The sequence below is a fragment of the Sinohyriopsis cumingii genome, chromosome 4 (assembly GCF_028554795.1).
Source record: "Sinohyriopsis cumingii isolate HCF-2022 chromosome 4, ASM2855479v2, whole genome shotgun sequence".
Classification (NCBI taxonomy): domain Eukaryota; kingdom Metazoa; phylum Mollusca; class Bivalvia; order Unionida; family Unionidae; genus Sinohyriopsis; species Sinohyriopsis cumingii.
The window spans coordinates 148,936,649-148,956,226 of NC_142964.1; the positions used below are offsets into that span (position 1 = coordinate 148,936,649).

Below are 19,578 nucleotides of genomic sequence, written 5' to 3' on the forward strand. Positions count from 1 at the left end.
AACGTAATTGTAGATTACTCATCGTAATTCGCGGGATTTCGGGGAAAATAAAAACTAAATCGGCAATTTCCCGATGAATTGTAACGGAAATACGGAAACAAGGGAACGTGGATATCCGGAAGTCTTTGGATGTAGCCATATATGGTAAGGATGCGGCAGCCGAATATTTAGAACATGACATAAAATGGCGACAGAAATACAATGCAACATGTGGTCCATCGAAGATGTGGGGATATGGCTGACTTTTAGAGGTGAGAACTTGACGATAGACAGATACAAGGCTGAGACATTCTTCAGCCTCAGAATTAAGTTTGAAAATCGTACATTTGAAACTCTGGAAAAAGTCCCCTTCTCTTAGCTTCCATTTGATTGGTTAGAAGTATCTGTATGACAAGTACGTGCTTCCGAAAAAAAACACGACCTTGAAATAAACTGGATTGCGCACTTTCTCACGCGACTTCACATGACCTTTTAAGCTAAACTGCACGTAACATAATAATTTTGGTACCTATGTTTTGCTCTGACAGGCATTCGACTTTGTATGCATACTAAAACTTTGACGTACTGTTATACATTTATGGAATGCCAGGCCATTTTCACCACGCTATAGCTTGACATGGCCATGATCGCACCTACTTAATATGCAAGTGCACCGCACAGAATGGAATGCTGTCTTCTCATTGGTTGACTGAAAATGAGGTACTGAACCTAGGTATAAACTGATTTTCAGTTCACTATAACAGGGACAGTATTCCATTTTTTGCGTTGCACTAGCATATTAAATGGGCGCGATCATGGTCATGTCAAGTGATAGCATGGGAAAATGGTCTAGCATTCCGTAAATTATAAACACTATGTAAAAGTTTTAGTAGGAGTATGAAGTTGAATGCCTGAGCGAAACATTGCTACCAAATTTATTACGCTACGCACAGTTTTTGCTTAAAATATCAGCGTTGATTCTTCAATAGTCAGTAGCAACAGGGGACGCCACTAGAGGGCACTGGCAATCAAGATTAACGTTTTCTCAAAATGTCAACCTCATTACACCCAGTACTTTCTCCGCTTTAATATGTAAAAAGCCGACATTATTACATCCGAATGTATTCATGGTTGAAAGGTCAAATGTCTATATTTAGCGTATATGACATTGGGCCATTTCTACAACGTATTCAGCGGGGGGAAAAATGAAAAACGAATTTTTCAAAACGCTGGAAAACTAAATAAATGATCATATACGCTCACCTACGCCTACTTTTTAAATACTTTGTAGTTCTTTTTACGAGAATAATGGTAAAATGTGTGCGAATATTTGTGGAAACCCATGAATTACGTCTTTTTCAAAAGTCACCCATGCCAGCAAGAACGGTAACTCTTCCCGGCACATGGTACGTACAAAAAAAGTAACCAATGACAACAATACGACACAATTTGGGTTCAAAAACACACGAAAACAATTGTATGAAAAGGCAGACATTTATACCAAGGAATCGGATTATACAGATGTACTGTCATTCATTATACCAAACTTATTACAAAATATTTGTACAACTTTTGTTGTGTAATATATTTTCGAGGTTAGAGACTCGACAGGAGTATCACTCACTGACTCAGTGATACTAGACGTATTGATAATATGTATGTGATTGTGATCACTGAGATATTATCAATGTCAGGTCATCTGTTCTAGGTAGGATTTTTATCTAGAGATACTGGTGTTAAAATTAAAATGTTCATGTTTAGTAAGGACGGAAAAGAGGTACAAGTTCAAATATTTTTCAGAATTTTAAAGAATGAAAACAAATTCATTTAAAATTTTCATGCCATTATTTTGTGAATATCAATATGAATATTGTCATCATAAACCAAGGAATAGAGAATCAATCTGTAGTATTTCTCCATTTAAACAAATATATAATCATAAATGTTTCTTGAGAACCAACTTAGTGCCAGTTTCTTCTCTATCTCTGACACCACAGTTGTCTTTACTTCACGAACTATGTAATATTGCTCAAAACAAGGGTCAGAATTATTATGAAAATATGCAAATTTAGGACATCCAAAATTTAATGTTGCACCATCCAAGAACACTATACAGCAGTCCACCTCTTATAAGGCCACCCCTAATGCAGCAGGGAAGTGGCCTTATAATGCGGGTGGCCTTTCTAGAGGGGGATGACAAATGCGAATAGTAAATACATATGGAAAAAAGTCACAAGTACATTTAATTTTAAATATTTAATATTTTAATTAAAAAATCACATGCATGATGTGAAATAAATGTAAAACAAACTTTGTCATCATTTGCAAAAGAATGCTATGAATAACCATTGATACAGTTTTGAAACTGTCTTTATAATCATGTTACAGTTCACATCACGTCACTTTGTTGGTAACAGTCTAAAAAACAAATCAGTCTCATCACATTAAAAATATCCTTGCTGTCATATCCCCTGCATATATCGTTTAGTCTTTTGTTCCAATCTTCGACAATTTCATTATTAGCTTCAGCTGATTCGCCACTAATGACAGAACACTTGATATTGTGTCACACTTGAAATCTGTGCAACCATTCGTTACTTGCGGTAAAGTCGTCATATCCCAGTTCAACTGACAAAATTTTTGCTTTTTCTTGTCTTTCAAATCAGGATACAAACGTCTTATTGGCTCAAACAATCTTCCTTTCTCCGTCCATTTCACTTTTCCACTTCTGCAGAATTGTTTAATTATCTTTCACGATATTGTTTATCTGAGTCTTCCCGACGTTAGTTTTCTGCAAGGATCCTCTATGACCCCACCCCCCGCCGTCAGTTGAATTACTTTCACGTTCTCCTCTAAACTGAGAATTTTTATTTTCCTTGATGACATGTTGATCTTTTTGCAGTAAGTTATTCATGTTGCCAACTAAAATACTGATAAAACAATTTTGTATGCATCTAAACAAATTGCCGTGTGTTTTTAAAGGAAGTGATCTTGTCACGTGATTCGTTAGTCGCAGTCTGGCACCCTATTGTTTTTATACATTTCTTGAAACTAGGTGAGAGAAGCCAAAACGGCTTCGATATGTACCAACATCAGGCAGATTTGACCTCGCAGCCGCTAGGATTCGTAATTTTGACAATTATTGTCAGTAGTAATAGCCACTGATTACCAGAGTGAACAAGCTCAACATCTTACTAAGGGAAGCCATAAAGGTTATTAAACCATTTTCCTGCTGACTTGGGTATTGTACATCGATACTGCCACTTGTCAGCTGTTACTACTGTTCGATAATTGTATTCTTAACAATTATCAGAGTGACTAAACCGGACATCTTATGATAACACAGCAGTATGGCTAATTGGATTACATGTACGTACCCTTTTGTATGGATTAAAATTTGAGTCTTTCTTGGTTTTTATGGAATAAATTTGGCTTCTTGTGAGGCGTAAATGATATATTAACCTTAGTGGTAAATGTACTTTACTCAACACTTCTTTCAGTAACGAAAACCTGACATCGGGAAACAGAAATCGAATTATTTAACACACGTTATGAATACAATACTGGTTCTGGATACATATTCAAATAAAATGCGGCCGCTTGTGAGGGGTACATTTTATGATTTTGCACTAATATGCTGGTCGCTGGTCACGTTAGCTGGGTGGCCTTTCGCGAGGGGTACTTTTGAACACAAACTCGTCGGTGCCAATGGATTCTGGCCATAAGGAGCAGGTGGCCGCTGGTCAGGAGGGCCGTTCAAGAGGGGGACTACTGTAATGAATATGCACTATTGGTTTTAAGAGTAACATACAATTTCAACTTGGTATGACTCATGAGTATGCTATTTCATGCAAAAATGTTAGGGGGCATGTGACAAAAAGGCACAGAAAGTCTTCAGAAGTACATGGAACATAGAAAAAGTGAATTTATTCTTGAAGCTGAATGTTTACGACACATTTATATATAACCATATGTAAAAAATATGCAACTTTCAGCATGAAATAACATGAGGTCAAGAATTTTCAAAAAGGGACCAAAGAGCAATATTAAAAATGGTGGACAGTACATGTGTTTGAATGCTTCCTGTGAATTTATTTGAAAAGCTCACACTTTTTTATGTAAGCCGGAAATGGACTGGTTCCCAGCATGTTGTTCTTATCTTATTGCTCACTGTGGGTTTGCCATTGGCTGGCCAAATACAGTTTGGTACTCTCCATAAATAATGCACTGTTGCTTGAATCTGCTGTGAGTTGCAAGATAAAAGACCAATTCCGGCCAGTTAATGTAAACATTCATAGAAAAGAGTTTTGAAATATTTCCTCTAAAACAATGATATCTCTGCATTCTCACTGATTTGAAGACAGCAAAGTTTAGATATGAAATGTTAAATTATTGAAAATTGGACAAATTATTCACAAATCACTGTGAAAATAATGGTTTTTATGGTTCTACAAATATGTCGACCTTGTAAAAAACTACCATATTTCAAAATATTACTCTTTGTCATGGGAAAACTGTTTTGTGGAATTGTTTTTGGTTTCTGAACTACATGCATCTGCTGATCCAATGAGTTTTGTGTGGTTGAAAATTGCAGAAATTTTACAGGTGTAATATTTGACTAATTAAGGCAAGATACAACAATAATGCCTGGGAAAGACAACAACCGTATATATATATATATATATATATATATATATATATATATATATATATATATATATATATATATATATATATATATATATATAGTATGGTAATGTTTTTGTTTTGTAATGTTTGTTTGAACATATAAACATGTAAAAACTTCAAATGGTTGGTTGAGTATCCAATGATACTGTGTGTAAAGGGTGTGATATGAGACATGTGTCATCTTTATATAAGACAATTAAAGCTGCATGTTCGCAGTCTGTTGGGGAACATTTTCCATGTTTACAGAAAATAAAAGTAATTCAGGCATCTTGTGGTTTTTAAAATTTCTTTAATCCCTTCATATAAAATACATATTACCTTGTCTAACTTGAGAATAATTTTTAAAACTTACATGTATGACCCTGCTATCAAATTTCACATATAATTTCTGGGTACTATTATTTAGGAGGTGTTAAACCTATTGATTTTAAACTATGTAAATATTGTGCTTTTAATCCAAAATAAACTGTCAAGGCAATGTTTTGTCCTTAAACTTGAAAACCATAAATACCTGGTTGATCAAAAATGAACAGCTCATTTTATTATTACTATTCACAAAATGTTTTTTATTTATCATATTATCTTTAATTATAAATATTGATTAGATCCATTATATTTTATTTCTGACTATTAAGTTTAATACTTCTATTCAAGTTACAAATAATAAAAATTAATCAACATATAGTTCACTTCTATTAAAGTAATTTGTATGCACGGTAATGAATTTCCAAAATTTGCTTCTATGCATGGGCATGGGTGTCCAAAATTCACTGCTCTGACTGGTAGTGGTAGAAAAAAATCACTTCTATGGGTGGTCACCCATTTTTGAATGTGCCTTCCCCCCCACCCCGGGGTATGTTTAAATGGAATAGCCCTGAAGACAAATTGGGTATGTAATTTTTTAAATTATAATACTGTAATATGACAGTTGATTCATGTCTGAACAACATGCATGCTCCCAATGCAGACCACCAAACTCCTTGTCCAAAAATTCAGATATTTAACAACAACAAAAACTGCTACATTTGCATGAAATTCCAAACATGTCATCTTCATATTCATACAAAATATGTCTAATCAAACTCATTTGTATAGCTCTAAAATATACAAAAACAGAAAAACTGCACTAATATCATGAGAAGAGGTTGGTACAACCTACAGCCCACTTGCTGCATCCATCCCATTACCTAGTTTTCTCTGGTTACATTTACATCAAATGTTGTGGCTTTAAAAAAACACTATGTGGCCCATGCCCTGGAGGAAGTTGCAAATGCCTGACTTAAGGTCATGATAAAGTGTGTAAAAGGTAACATCTCTAAGTTTGCTCATTTTTGTGCTATTGTGCTAAAAGAATTTCAAACTGAGACATGGACATACAGACAAACAGCAGCAGAACAATATGTCCATTTTTATATTACAGTGGCAGTCTAAATGAAAACTTACTGTACTGTTTCTGTGATCAGTTCAGTCTCAGTTTCCCCACTGGTTGCCCCTTCTGGTGCTTTGTATACCTTCTTTAATGCCTCTAAAACCTTCTCTCCAGTTGTGAATACCCGATATGTCAGGAGGAAAGTGTTTAGAAAGTCGATGCTCAGGAAACGAAGGTCTGTCAATCGATCTAACAGACGATCAACACTTGCATGGCGAATCTGAAAGAAATTATAATTCAGTCCAGTAGTTGCAATGATTGTAAATTTGAGAAACTGTAGTGATGCACACTAGCACAAAACTGATAATGCAAGAAATTTAGTTTCAAAACAAGCAACAACACTGACATCTACATTAAAGACCAAAAAAAACCCATAAAAAAAGTGATCATTCTTTATTATTTATGTGAAAGTAGAGGTAATATATTTATAATAAACATATTAACATAATTTTTGTACTAATTTTTAAAATAATCGTTTTGAAAATCTGTCTGAAAAGCTGTTATCATTGTCCAGCTTTAGAAGCCAGATGGTGATCAGTTCAAGTCACAGGCTTTGAGTAACCTTAGAGTGACAGCATCCCTACCTAAATCATGCATCTACCTTGATTAACCAGAGATAAGGCCTCAACTAAACAGCATGCAGTATGGTCTACTTGCCCCATTTCTAAACTGGTTTACATGAACTATACAATTAACACTGGACAACAAATTTTTACAAAAGTCATGTTACTGAAATAAAATTAGTCAATTCTTATCAATTTTTATGTGCTGAACACGAATATGACAGTCAAATTGCAAAATTGGCTCTAGTTTTTTTGTAATCTGCAAGAAATTAATGTTTACATAACGAAATGCATTCCAATAGTAAAAGGTCAACTGTAATAGCCTACCTATAAAAAATCAAGTCATTGACTACATCTTAGATTTCTTCGCCTGTCTCTTGTACAGCTGTTCGGGAGCATCTCTGAGGAGTGTCCAGCAGTAGTCAGCCAGCATTGTAGTGGACCATTTTCCCTGGTATCTTTGTTCCATTGTTGCGATATCTTGATGAAAACGTTCGCCGTGTTCATCACTAACAATACCACAGTTGCTAGGAAAGAAATCCAAATGGGAATGAAGGAAGTGAATCTTTAGAGACATATTGCAGCCAAGTTTCTTATACTTCATCAACATGTCTTCTACTAGTTCCTTATAGTTTTCTGCCCTAACATTTCCGAGGAAGTTTGTAGAAACTAGGCGAAAAGCATTCCATGCTTGTTTCGCGTCACCTTCCAGCAAGTTGTTGAACCGGTCATCTTTGAAAAGCTCTCGAATCTGAGGACCCACAAAAACTCCCTCTTTAATCTTTGCTTCGCTGAGTCGAGGGAATTTTTCATGCAGGTATCGGAATGCTGGCAAAGTCCGGTCAATGGCTTTCACGAAGTTCTTCATCAAACCTAGTTTGATGTGAAGGGGTGGTAGCAAGATTTTCTGAGCCTCAACCAGAGCTGGGTGTTGGATATTCTTCTCTCCAATGGCTACATTCTGCCTGTGAGTCCATTCCTTCCTCATGTAGTGCATTTCCCTTGCTCGGCTATCCCACTCGCATAAGAAACACATGTATTTTGTATATCCTTGCTGCAGTCCCATTAAAAGGGCAACTACCTTCAAATCACCACAGAGGTGCCAGCTGTACTTGTTATACTCAATGGAATTCAGTAGCTGCCTTAAGTTATCGTATGTCTCTTTCATGTGGACAGCATACGCTACTGGAATAGATGGAAGAATGTTTCCATTGTGCAAAAGCACAGCCTTGAGACTCAGTTTCGAAGAGTCCACAAATAGTCTCCATTCTTGTGGGTCATGAGTGATTTTTAAAGCATTCATGAGGCCCTCAATATCGGAACAGAATATCAGATTACTTTCCTTTCTGAAGAAAGGCTCCAATTGCTGGTGGCGCTTTCGATATGCAGTAATTGTGACATCTTCTTCTAGAAGATTCCATTGTTGGAGTCTTGATCCTAGCAATTCTGCCTTGTTCTTTGATAAGTCCAAATCACGAATCAGGTCATTTAGTTCTTCCTGTGTTATTCTGTGTGGGGTTGATGATGCACCACAGTGAAAATCTGGATCACTGCATGCTGATGGACCAGGAGAAGAACAGGTCGACTCACCTTTGTCTTCGTCAGATGAATCAAGAGAATATTCTGCTGGAGGTTCTGGAATAGGAAGTCCCTCACCATGTGGAACTGGTCTCAATGCAGACGGAATGTTTGGGTAGACTATTCTCGACTTCTTTCGCTTCGTTATTCCGCCGGAAAGAGGAGGAACCAAGCAGAAGTAACAGTCATTTAGGTGGTTGCTTGGCTCTCTCCACACCATTGGGACTGCAAACGGCATTGATGACCTTTTGCAATTCAACCACTGTGAAAGCTGTGTTGTACATGTAGCACAGCATATATGCGGAGCCCAAGGCTTGTCTTGGTCACCAACCTTGCATCCGAAGTAAAGATGATATGCCTTCTTCACTTGAGAATTGATACTTTTCTTCTGGTTGGCAAATGTCACTTCCCCACAAATATAGCAAAAATTGTCCGCGGTATTAACACACTTTCGAGGCATTACTGTTCTTTATTGTACGTAAATGGATAAAATAATAAGTTTTATGTAACAGTAGCTTGAACTGTCTCGCACAACGTCTAAAATATTTTAAATGCTGAACCTATCTGATTGGGCTTTATATAGTACACTGCTTACGTCAGCTTCAGCAGCCGCCTGGCATTAGTATAATAGGCCTACACATGTATAGTACACTGCTGACGTCAACTTACTTCAGCAGCCGCATGGCATTAGTATTGCATTGCATCAGAAAATGATGCAATCAACTGTGGATGATGTGAGCATGATGGTATTATGCAATGTTACATCATTATTCCGGATGTTGCTGCAGTCCTACTGGAGAAATTTACACAGTGAAACATAGAAAATGAGGTATATGAATATCTTCAAAACGAGAGCCAATACAAATTTTTCACGGTTATATTCGTGTTCGGCACACCAAAATACTACAGATTAGGGCCTTTTCAAGTCAGTAATGATTTCACTGTTGACCAGTGTAATCAGCCCTTGGTAACCTGTTACAATATACAGTATATACTCATTAATAAGAAATGTTTACCATGGCACATACATTCAATCCTATATACAACTGCCATGGCCAAAGAGAGCCTTCTGAGCTGTGCAGGATGTATATAGATCTAGTATAGATGAATCAATGTGATCATAAACACATATATTTAGCTCAAGTTAGCAAAGCATAACATGCAGGTCACAGTAACTTCCTTGGTTTTAAGAGCATTGTAATAACTGAAATGCATCCAATTATCAAGTGTCATTACTGGAACATAAACAGAACCTAAGAAATGAACATGTAACACTTAATTTGAATAAATACATTGAGCACAAAACTTAGATCCAAGAGATTTCTTGTGGAAAAAATTATAGAGAACTAATTTTATGATGCATTCATTCAGTAAACTTCACTTTTCTAGGTAGGAGAGTATGCATATAACATATCAAAATCTCATGTGATCATAAGCTAAATGCAAAACCGTAGCAACGGCCATTAAAAGATGGAGTATAGGTCATGATCAGCCTCTTTTGTTTCAAGTCTATAAAAGAAACTGAGAAGGATATAATCAGCAATTACAGCATGAACAATCCTGAGAAATGAAAATCAAACACTAAATTTGATTAAAGTCAGTGAACATTGCTCATAAAGATGCATCCCATGTTTCTTGGTTTTCAATAGGATAATCTGCATACAGCATGCCAAAAGGAGTATATGTTCTCATGAGCTAAATGCAACAACTTAACCTAAGTCCATAAATGTGAAAGTTAGGTAACAGTAACATATTTAGGTGTGGTTCTGGCACCAAGATACATATGTATAATCATCTAATTTAAGGAGTTAACAATAACAGTAAAATTCTAATTGAATCAATGTCAGTAAAATGTGATATATGAATCACAGTGACCTACTTTTAAGATAAGGGTTTAGTACTTATCAAGCTGCATCCTCTTGCCATGTTTTGTAAGTTCAGGTATAGCAGTATTATACAACAGATAAAACACCAATGTAGTCACAAGCTAACTGAAAAAATATATGCCAGTAAAAAGTTAATTGTTAGTCACAATGACCTTTTATTGCAGGAGCCCTGAGTGGCCAAGTGGTCTAAAGCACTCACCATTTCAGATCACTGTCATCTCACCTCTATGTGGATTCGAATCTCAGGCTCAGCTAACGTGGGTATGTGAGAAAGCTTGCCAGTAGCTTCTTGTGGGTCGGTGGCTCTTCCTGGGGTTTTCCAGGGTTCTTCCTCCACCAGTTATACCAGCCACCATGTATAGCCTGCCTATTTAGTGCTGAAAAATGGTGTCAAACCCTACAACAACAACAACCTTTTGTTGCAAGGGTATGGTACTAATAACTATGCATACAATCATCTGCTTGAGACTGAAACCAAGGCAATGAAGCAAGAAATATAGGTAAAAGTGACCAAAATCTGTTATCAGGGTATCACACTCATCTAAATGCATCCCCTCAAATTTCATGATTTTTAGTATTACAATATGCAATGTAGGGTGCTAAAGAAACTATCTAAATTCACAGTCCACATGTGGCCCATGGGCAGTGTGTTTGAGAACCCTGTTCTACAGCATGCTAAAATCAGATCTGATCATGAGCTAAATTGCAAACATAATTTAAATATGTAAAATGTAGGTCACAGTGACATTTGTTTGGGTGTGGTAATGATAGAGATGCATGCAATCATCTACTTTGGTCATTATGTCAAGAACGGAGCTCAATAAACTTAGCACAACAAAAATTCAGTTAGGTATAAAGTGACTGACACAGTGACCTTTGTGATGAGCATGTAGCACTCATCAAGATATATTCTCCTGTCAAGTTTCATGAATCTAGGTACAACAGTATATATACAGTGTACTAAGACTTTTGTGGTCATGTAAGAACTTAACCTAAGCCAGTAAAATGTGAATCATAAGTCACAGTAATATTCTCTTGCAGTAAGGGCTTGGTACTAATAGGGTTGCATTTAGTTTTATGATACAAGCATTAATTGAGCTTGATAAAGGAATTTAGAAGTTAATGTTTAATCAAAGTCAATGAATCATGAAATATAGGTCACTATGACCTAATTTTGTAAAAGAGCACAATAATCATTGGCAACCATACCCACACAAACATTCATGAATCTTGGTATAACAATATTATGCAGGAAACTAAAACCTATTTAGTAATGAGCTAAATACAAAACTTAACCAAAGCCAGTTGTTGTTGTTGTTGTTGTAGGGTTTAACGCCATTTTTCAGCACATGATAGGCTATACATGGCGGCCAGTATTTATGGTGGAGGAAGAACCCGGAAAAACCCGGAAAGAACCACCGACCCACGAGAAGCTACCGGCAAGCTTTCTCACATATCCACATTAGCTGAATCCAAGACTCGAACTCACACAGACAGAGGTGAGATGGCAGTGATCCGTAACGAAGAGCGCTTTAGACCACTCTGCCACTCGGGGCCCCACCAAAGCCAGTAAAATGTAAATAACATATGCTACAGAAATTTCCAATCATCAATCAGCCCAAAGATCAGTTTGCTCCTCTCATTTCATTCCAAATCATCTCACCCCCATTCATGTAAAACAGATGTTAAGTTATTTTCATAGGATTTTAGTTTTCTCATGAATGAAATAAGCATGTCATCTAGCAGGATAAATTTTTGTAGGCAGCATGTTTCACCTGAATTTCTTAGTCTTACTGCTTAAAATAAACTATTGAATAAAACATTGAAGTTTTCTGACTTTTATGTCAAGATTTCTATTAATTTAATCTGACCTTCCTAATTCACATCATCAGGTGTTAGCACCTCTAGCTGTGTCTGCAGACACGACAATGAAATACAGGTTATTAGAAGGAGACTCTTGATTATCTAAACTTTGATAACACAAATCATTTTTTTATCTAAAATAATATCATGTACATTCAAACACAAACTAATTAACCTGGACTTCTGATTGTCTAAAACCATTTTCATGTCCTCCAGCAAGTTCATATAATCAAGGTTGCACAGTATGCAAGCAGACTGAGCAATGGAGTTCTTTTTTTCATGAACTTTTGTATTATAATGATTATATGAATATATCCATTGTTATAGAAGTTTTTCAGTCATATCACTACAATGTCTGCAGTGTGACAGTTTATAGTGATGTCCAGCACTAGGACATCATGCCGCAGAGATGTAACATGATGTCCCACCCAGTCACATTATCCTGACACCAGGTTAACCAGCCCTAACACTAACCTTTTAATGCTGAGCACCAAGTGAGGCAGCTGTTAGTACCAATTTTATAAGTCTTTGGTATGACTCGGCTGGGGATCAAACCCATGACCTCCTGCATCCGAGGCAGACGCTCTAACAACTAGGCCACTGGAGTGGTCTATTATAGAAGTAAGACAATGTGAGCAGGTGATACAGACTTAAGATATATAGCCATAATCCACAATCAAGTACAGGAAAACTCACAGTACTACCAACCACAGACTATGCTTTTTCCAAATATCTTCACTTCATAATCTTACCATATATTATTTAGCAGAAATAAAACTAATAAAAGCTAATCCTGGAATGTTTTATTAATGCTTCACATAATTTTTATTTAAAAAAAAGATATATGAGCTCTTTGCTTTGGATGTAATCTTCAGCAGTTTGCCATTGAAAGGCCCACACTCATGAACAACCTGTTTTCACCTGTATTTTTCTCACCTGTGGAACCTTGCAGGAGTTGAGGGTTCTGCTGAATTTAATGTCCACATCATCTCTGAACAGCTTGGGATCAGACCTGAGAGCAGAAAAATAAAACAACAGAAGAACATGATACTAATGCCCTACAATATGAAACAACTGAAAGGCAAATATCAGACTCACTCTGTGTTTACTGGATTGCTTGCGAGTCAATTCAGTGAAACAATACAACCAAATACTTCCACAAGTCAGATATCAAAACAGGGTCAGAAGTTATTTAGGTTCTCAGATAAATGCCTGCAGATATAAGTATTTTACGTTTGAATACAAGAGGACACATTGCATTTGTAGCATGTAACCCTGTCTCGATCATACCTGGGACTCTCTGAAACTGACTAAACTTCTAGATTTTCTGATTTTTCTATCCTCCCTATACCTTTTCCTTACAGCGGCATATTACAATCTTTCTTTAAGATCAGAAGGTCATTAACCTTACATCTAAAGCCTATAACAATATCATTTCCTAAAGAACAGGTATCAGCCAGCCCCTGTTCTTATCAGATCATTTCTCCATTTTCACTACCCCATTAAACAAACACTGACCTAGTGTGATCTCTATCACTTTACAGGCTAGCTTTGGGAACTATTTACAAAGTCAGCTAAGATATCTTGCTACACATTTATGATGAATATATTTAAACCAAACTAAAAGAAAGAACTAAAACGCAGCTTTCACTCAATAAAAACTTGTTTAATTGGATTTTAGTTTTTACAGTATTGCCGAGAGTAGGTGTAAGTGGCATTTTTATTGATCAAAATTTTGTTGAACATTCGATAGGCGGCACCCTGATTATTCTTGGAGATTTCAACTTTCACTCTGACTGTCCCAGAAACCCAAACACATCAAAACTCCTAGATTCCATTAATGTTTTCAACCTTAAACAGTCAGTTAACCAACCCACCCATAAACATGGTCACTTTTTAAGCTAGATTCTTCACAGACCTGATGATAATATTCTACGGTCCTCCTTGGTATCCCATGAACTTGCATCAGATCACCGCTGCATTACATGCCATCTTGATGCATCAGTCCCTAACCCTCCACCTTTATTTGCTACTAAGAGAAAGCTCTGTGTGATAAATAGAACCAAACTAATGCACAACATCCAAGCAAACCTAACAACCTGCTTACCTCCTACAGCAGAACAACTCGATAACTGCCTGCATTCATTGCTCGACAAACATGCCCCGGCCACCAAGTATAGAGTATCAATTCAAAAGTGTTCTCCATGGTTTAGCAGTGTTTCTGCTTCTCACTACTAAAAGAGAAAGCTGTAAAGCTGAGAGGCTTTGGCTCTGCACCAGACTCACTATTCATAAGCAAATCTATGAAGCCACTAAGAAGAACATCACAAACAATGCCCATGCAGCGAAATCAGCCCACTACAGTACTAAGATCATGGAAAGTTCCAGCTGCAAAGAGCTCTTCGAGATTACTAACAAGTTAATGTCAAGGAATAAATGTACACCACTTAGAACTACCTTCTCTCTAGTCAACCTTCCAGGCCTGTTTTCAAATTTCTTCCATGACAAAATACAAACCCTTAGAGATAAGCTTGACAACACAATTTCATTCGACTCATCGTCACCATACAGTTGGGATACAGAATTTCAGTGGCAACCATTAGCGTCATTTGAACCTCTCTGCTTTGGATAGCAGAAAGTTTACAGTCCTCACCCTCCTTGATTTATCTGCAGCATTTGACACAATAGACCATGATATATTACTTCACCATCTCCAGCATGTATTTGCCATTCATGATACAGCCTTACTGTGGTTCAAGTCCTACTTGGTCAACAGGACACAAATTGTATCTGCAAATGGAATACACTCCAGCCCAGTTGATCTATGTTGTGGTGTTACACAGGTGTCTGTTCTTGGACCTGTTCTCTTCATTATATACACTCAGCCACTCGCAAGTGTCATAAGTCATCATCCAGTGTCTCACCAACTGTATGCTGATGACACCCAAATATACAAATCTAGCCACCCAACTGAAGTTGATGCTACCATCCAAGGTGTAGAGAGGTGCATTTATGATGTGAAATCATGGATGACATGTAACAAGCTGCAGATGAATGATGATAAAACAGACCATTCTGATCACAACACAAAGACTTTCTCAGTCACATCCTTTACCTCAAGCAATAAATATCAGCAACACCAACATTAAATTCACAGTCAGTATGAAACATACGTGTCACTCTGGACAGTACTCTCACATTGCACCAACATGTCAAGAACATATGCAAGGCTGCATATCTTGAGCTGAAACGCATCAGCTCCATTTGCAAATATCTTTCAGTCGATGCCACTAAAACACTTGTGTGTTCATTAGTACTTTCAAGACTGGACTATTGTAATTCATTTTGTCCGGTTCAAGTCAATATCTACTTCAGAAACTTTAAAAAGTTCAAAACACAGCTGGTTGGATCATGCTTAGAGTACCACAATCAGAGCACACCTCCCCAATGCTCTGTACCCTACACTGGCTATCCATTCGATCCAGAATCAAACACAATATTTGTTCTCTGTGCTACATTTCACTGATGGACTCCAGTCCAACATACCTATCTGACCTCACCCATGTGTACACACCAGCAAGATAATTACGTTCCTCTTCTGACAATCGTATACTCATTATTCCCACTATGAAAATGAAGTCATATGGACGTTCTTTTGCATACCAGGGCCCAGCAACATGGAATGAATTGCCCACTGAACTTAGACACAAAGACACAGTGATCTCATTCAATAGTGCTCTTAAAACTCACTTATTTTGACTGCAAGAACAAACTTAAAGACCTAATAATGTTTCCTACCTTAAATATTTTCAGCATGTATTTTATGTTTTCTAACTTCATTGTTTTTTTTGTTGTAATAATATCATTATATATGTTTTTTTTATGTTATAGGTATTGTCTGATGTTGTAAAGCACTTAGAGCTTCTAAAGATTAGGCGCTATACTAAGTCCTCATTATTATTATTATTATGCACGGTGTACTAATAATGTTGGAAAGAAAATATTACAATATATATGACTTCTTATGAGATTTTGATAATGTCATAATGTTGATACAAATTTCCAGGTCCTATCCACAGTTTTAGATTAGAAAACAGGTGATTTATCAAAGTTTCAGTAACCAAGTTTGATCACGATTTTTTTCAAGTTCAACAAATCAAGATACATTTTTGGTAATTTTGTTTAAAAAAGTGGGATCCAAACCTGACTCTGCATTATAAGCGGGTTAGTAAGTTATCAGGGCATAAATTATCAAGACAGTGGTGTACATTGCATATAATCATCAACATAATGGCAAGGAAACCAAATCTGCAGAAGACATATTACTATACTTTTCAGTTTGCACATGAAATTAATGTCAGTGGCATGGAAACAAACCATGTTGATGGTTTCTGTTGTGCTAGGTTATTACTTTGCACATAAACATCCATCTTCAAAAAGTATGTGTGAATCTACATGTAATTAAAGTTTTTGTGACCATTTGTGAAAGAAACAATGATAATAAATAAAAATTAAGTACAGTTTAAATTAAAGATGTGAAATTTTAATAATGCTCTCTCTCTCTCTCACATACACACACACACACACACACACACACATATATATATATATATATATATATATATATATATATATATATATATATATATATATATATATATATATCTGAGACTAACATACTTTCATGTAGTACCACTGCTTACAGATCTGTTATAAAGTGCATCAATGCAATCATCTTTTCTTCAAAATATGTAGATATTTGGTACGAGAATGAATTTGATTTCATCATATTGCTGGAATGGTACATGGTCACTTTGCTTTATAGGAATAATTATTGCTTTTGAATGTTCATGCAACAAAAGCCAACAGTTTGCTTTCTCAAGCTTTAATTACCCCTCTAAAATCCTGTGATTGGATGTCGTAAAAAACATTATGTTAGTGAGAACTCATACATGGTGAAACTATCAGAACTTGTGTGATTTTATTTCACTTCATTCAGGCATGAATGTGATTTTGTCTTATTGTTTCTTATGTTTATCTTAATTTATCGTTTATTTTACGGCAGGTAGTGTAATATCACTGCCTATCATATAATAATTACCAAATATATATGTTGTGCAATCTGAAACAGAAATAAGGGAATGAATGTGTCTGTAGATTTTGATAATGTAGTGGTAAGCAAAATGTAATAAGATTAATTATGCAAAATGTAATACCATGTGCAAGGCATTGTCATTATGCTAATATTATCTAAAATTTGACTGGCATTACATCTACTAACATTATCTTCAGGAAATGTTTATAATTAGCTGAATTATCATGTTTTTCAGTATCAGAAAGTAAGCAAATTGCTCCCATAAAGATAATGATATAGACAAGTCAGTGCCTGCCCCTCTCAATCTCTCTCTGTGCAAGTCTTTATAGCATATGCTTACAGGGGTCATGCTTGAAAGCCATGCCCATTTTATTGAGACCATGTCCACTCCAAAGAAGTCATCCACTTCGACTCCATGGGAAAGTGTGGTGTACAGAGCTAATCTCTGCAAGCTGCTGTGGAAACTCTGTCAAGATATGCAGAGAGATGGAAGAAGGTTTCTTTCTTAATCCTCTTCACGTCTCTCCCCACCTCCACTGAAATGAATCGGGGGTTGGGGGTTGGGTTGGGTTGAAAAATCACATGAGCTATACTGTAGTCCTTACCTGACAGACTGTGGCATAGTGACTGAGGATGACTCACTCATGGAGCTGTTCAGCAAATCACTATAATGAAGATTCTCAATGCACTGAAAAGCAAAAGGACAGAATTCATCTGCCTGATGTTGTATGGCTTGCATTACAATTGACCAAAATATGTGGCAAGAGAACCTCTTAAAATTTGTAATTTTAGCGGGGTCCATGATAGAAGTGATTCAGGCAAAATACTACAGTATCACTAGTTTGTAAGGGTAACAATTTTCATGGACAAATATAAAGACTCAACAAAAAATTAGCCATATAAGATAAAGAAGCCCACCCCACCAACCTCCGTCATTTTCTTTACTGTGTTTCATTCTTAGTGATCAACAATCTGTTTAATAATCTGTCATTTAGTAAATATATTGGTAGCTACATGTTTGCTTTATTTTAACCATTAAAAACAATAAAGCATTAGATATTGCTTCAATACACATGTATATTTACAATATCCTGTAATATCCAGTCACTTATAGAAATAAATATATTCTAAGTAAATAAGGACAGATAGAAGCAAAAACAAGGCATAAGGTATTCAAACACTGTTACTAATAAAAAAAATACTGCAATGGAAAATTAAATTTAATACTTATTAAAATAGATTCTTCATTCAAGTGAAACTATTGTTAAAAAGCTTAAATCATGCAAGCATGTCCAGTTTTATCCATTCATGCCTACTCCCAATGAACATGACTATAAAATGATAAAACTACTGCCTGAAGCACAATTTCTGATGAAAACTGTATTTACACTAATTAAAACTGAGTACTGAAGCTCAAACTTCACTGTTTTATGGAAAAAGCCACTGAATCAACATCATGTCAACATAATAATTTGTTATTTTCTGCAAGCAAGGTGGGTCACCAACTTAGAACAGTTACTGGTCTGACTGAAAATTCACTGTTGCCTCAGTCAGCATGATCAATCCATGTGTCATACCTGCCATAACAAGCCGTGTCCCATGAAAAACATGATTTTGGATACCCAAACCCCCAACACAGTTGTGATTCGAAAAACACAAATTTCAGGAATCTGATAGCCCCAAAGTTTTTCAATACCCAAAAGACCCCTATATTTCTTGAACACCATGATATATGCCTGTAATCATTATTTGTAGCTTGTAGCAAGAGTAAACAGTCCTGCTCAAATCTCAGCTAAACCTTTCCTCAGGGCATACAGCTAATATAAGGCAATTAAAAGTTACAGTGATTAGAAATAAACAACCACCATTGAGATTACTTAATTGGCTGAAAATAGCTAAGGTGAAAATAAAAGATTTGACAATGTCACAAATAAGCATAAACCTCTCAATGTGTGCACACCAGAAAGAAAGCATGCAGAAACTTTCAGCAAATGTTTGCTTAAAAATCACAACTAAACCATAAATTAAGATTCTTTGCCATCAAAAATTAATGAGCTGACAAGATATGGACCAGAATGACAAGCCATCCTTACAGAAAAGTCAATAGCTGAAGGATGGTGGGCAGATGGCTACTTTAAAGGATAGTGGGCAGATGGCTATTTTAAATGCTGCTGCTGCAAAAAGTCAACAATCAATGCTAAAAGGTACAGAAATATAAACAGAAAAAATAAATTGCTGAAACTGTCACTAACATGCTGCTATTTGCTTCTACACTTCATACATATACTTCCAACATTTTTTGGGATATCTTGAAAATTATATGGCAAATTCGAAAGAAACATATGCAATGTAATACTGACTGATCAAACTAGAGCATCATAAACTGCACTTTATAAGACCTCTGCATGTTTAATAGACTTCTCTGTAGATAACTATAATTTAATTTCAGAAACCATCCTACTTTCAATTTTCTAATGCAGTGATCATAACCACTGA

The 19,578-nt window shown here is 36.1% G+C and overlaps 1 pseudogene across 1 annotated transcript in view; it reads right to left on the reverse strand.

Annotated features, from left to right (window-relative positions):
* LOC149802312 (ras-specific guanine nucleotide-releasing factor 1-like) overlaps positions 1-19,578 on the reverse strand; it is a 117,005-nt pseudogene that overhangs the window by 83,435 nt on the left and 13,992 nt on the right. The window contains exons 4-7 of the transcript XR_016420812.1: positions 17,688-17,770; positions 17,089-17,109; positions 12,924-12,999; positions 6,112-6,317 (exon numbers count right to left, since the gene is read on the reverse strand). The product of XR_016420812.1 is annotated as a ras-specific guanine nucleotide-releasing factor 1-like (transcript). The remainder of the gene's footprint in view (positions 1-6,111; positions 6,318-12,923; positions 13,000-17,088; positions 17,110-17,687; positions 17,771-19,578) is intronic.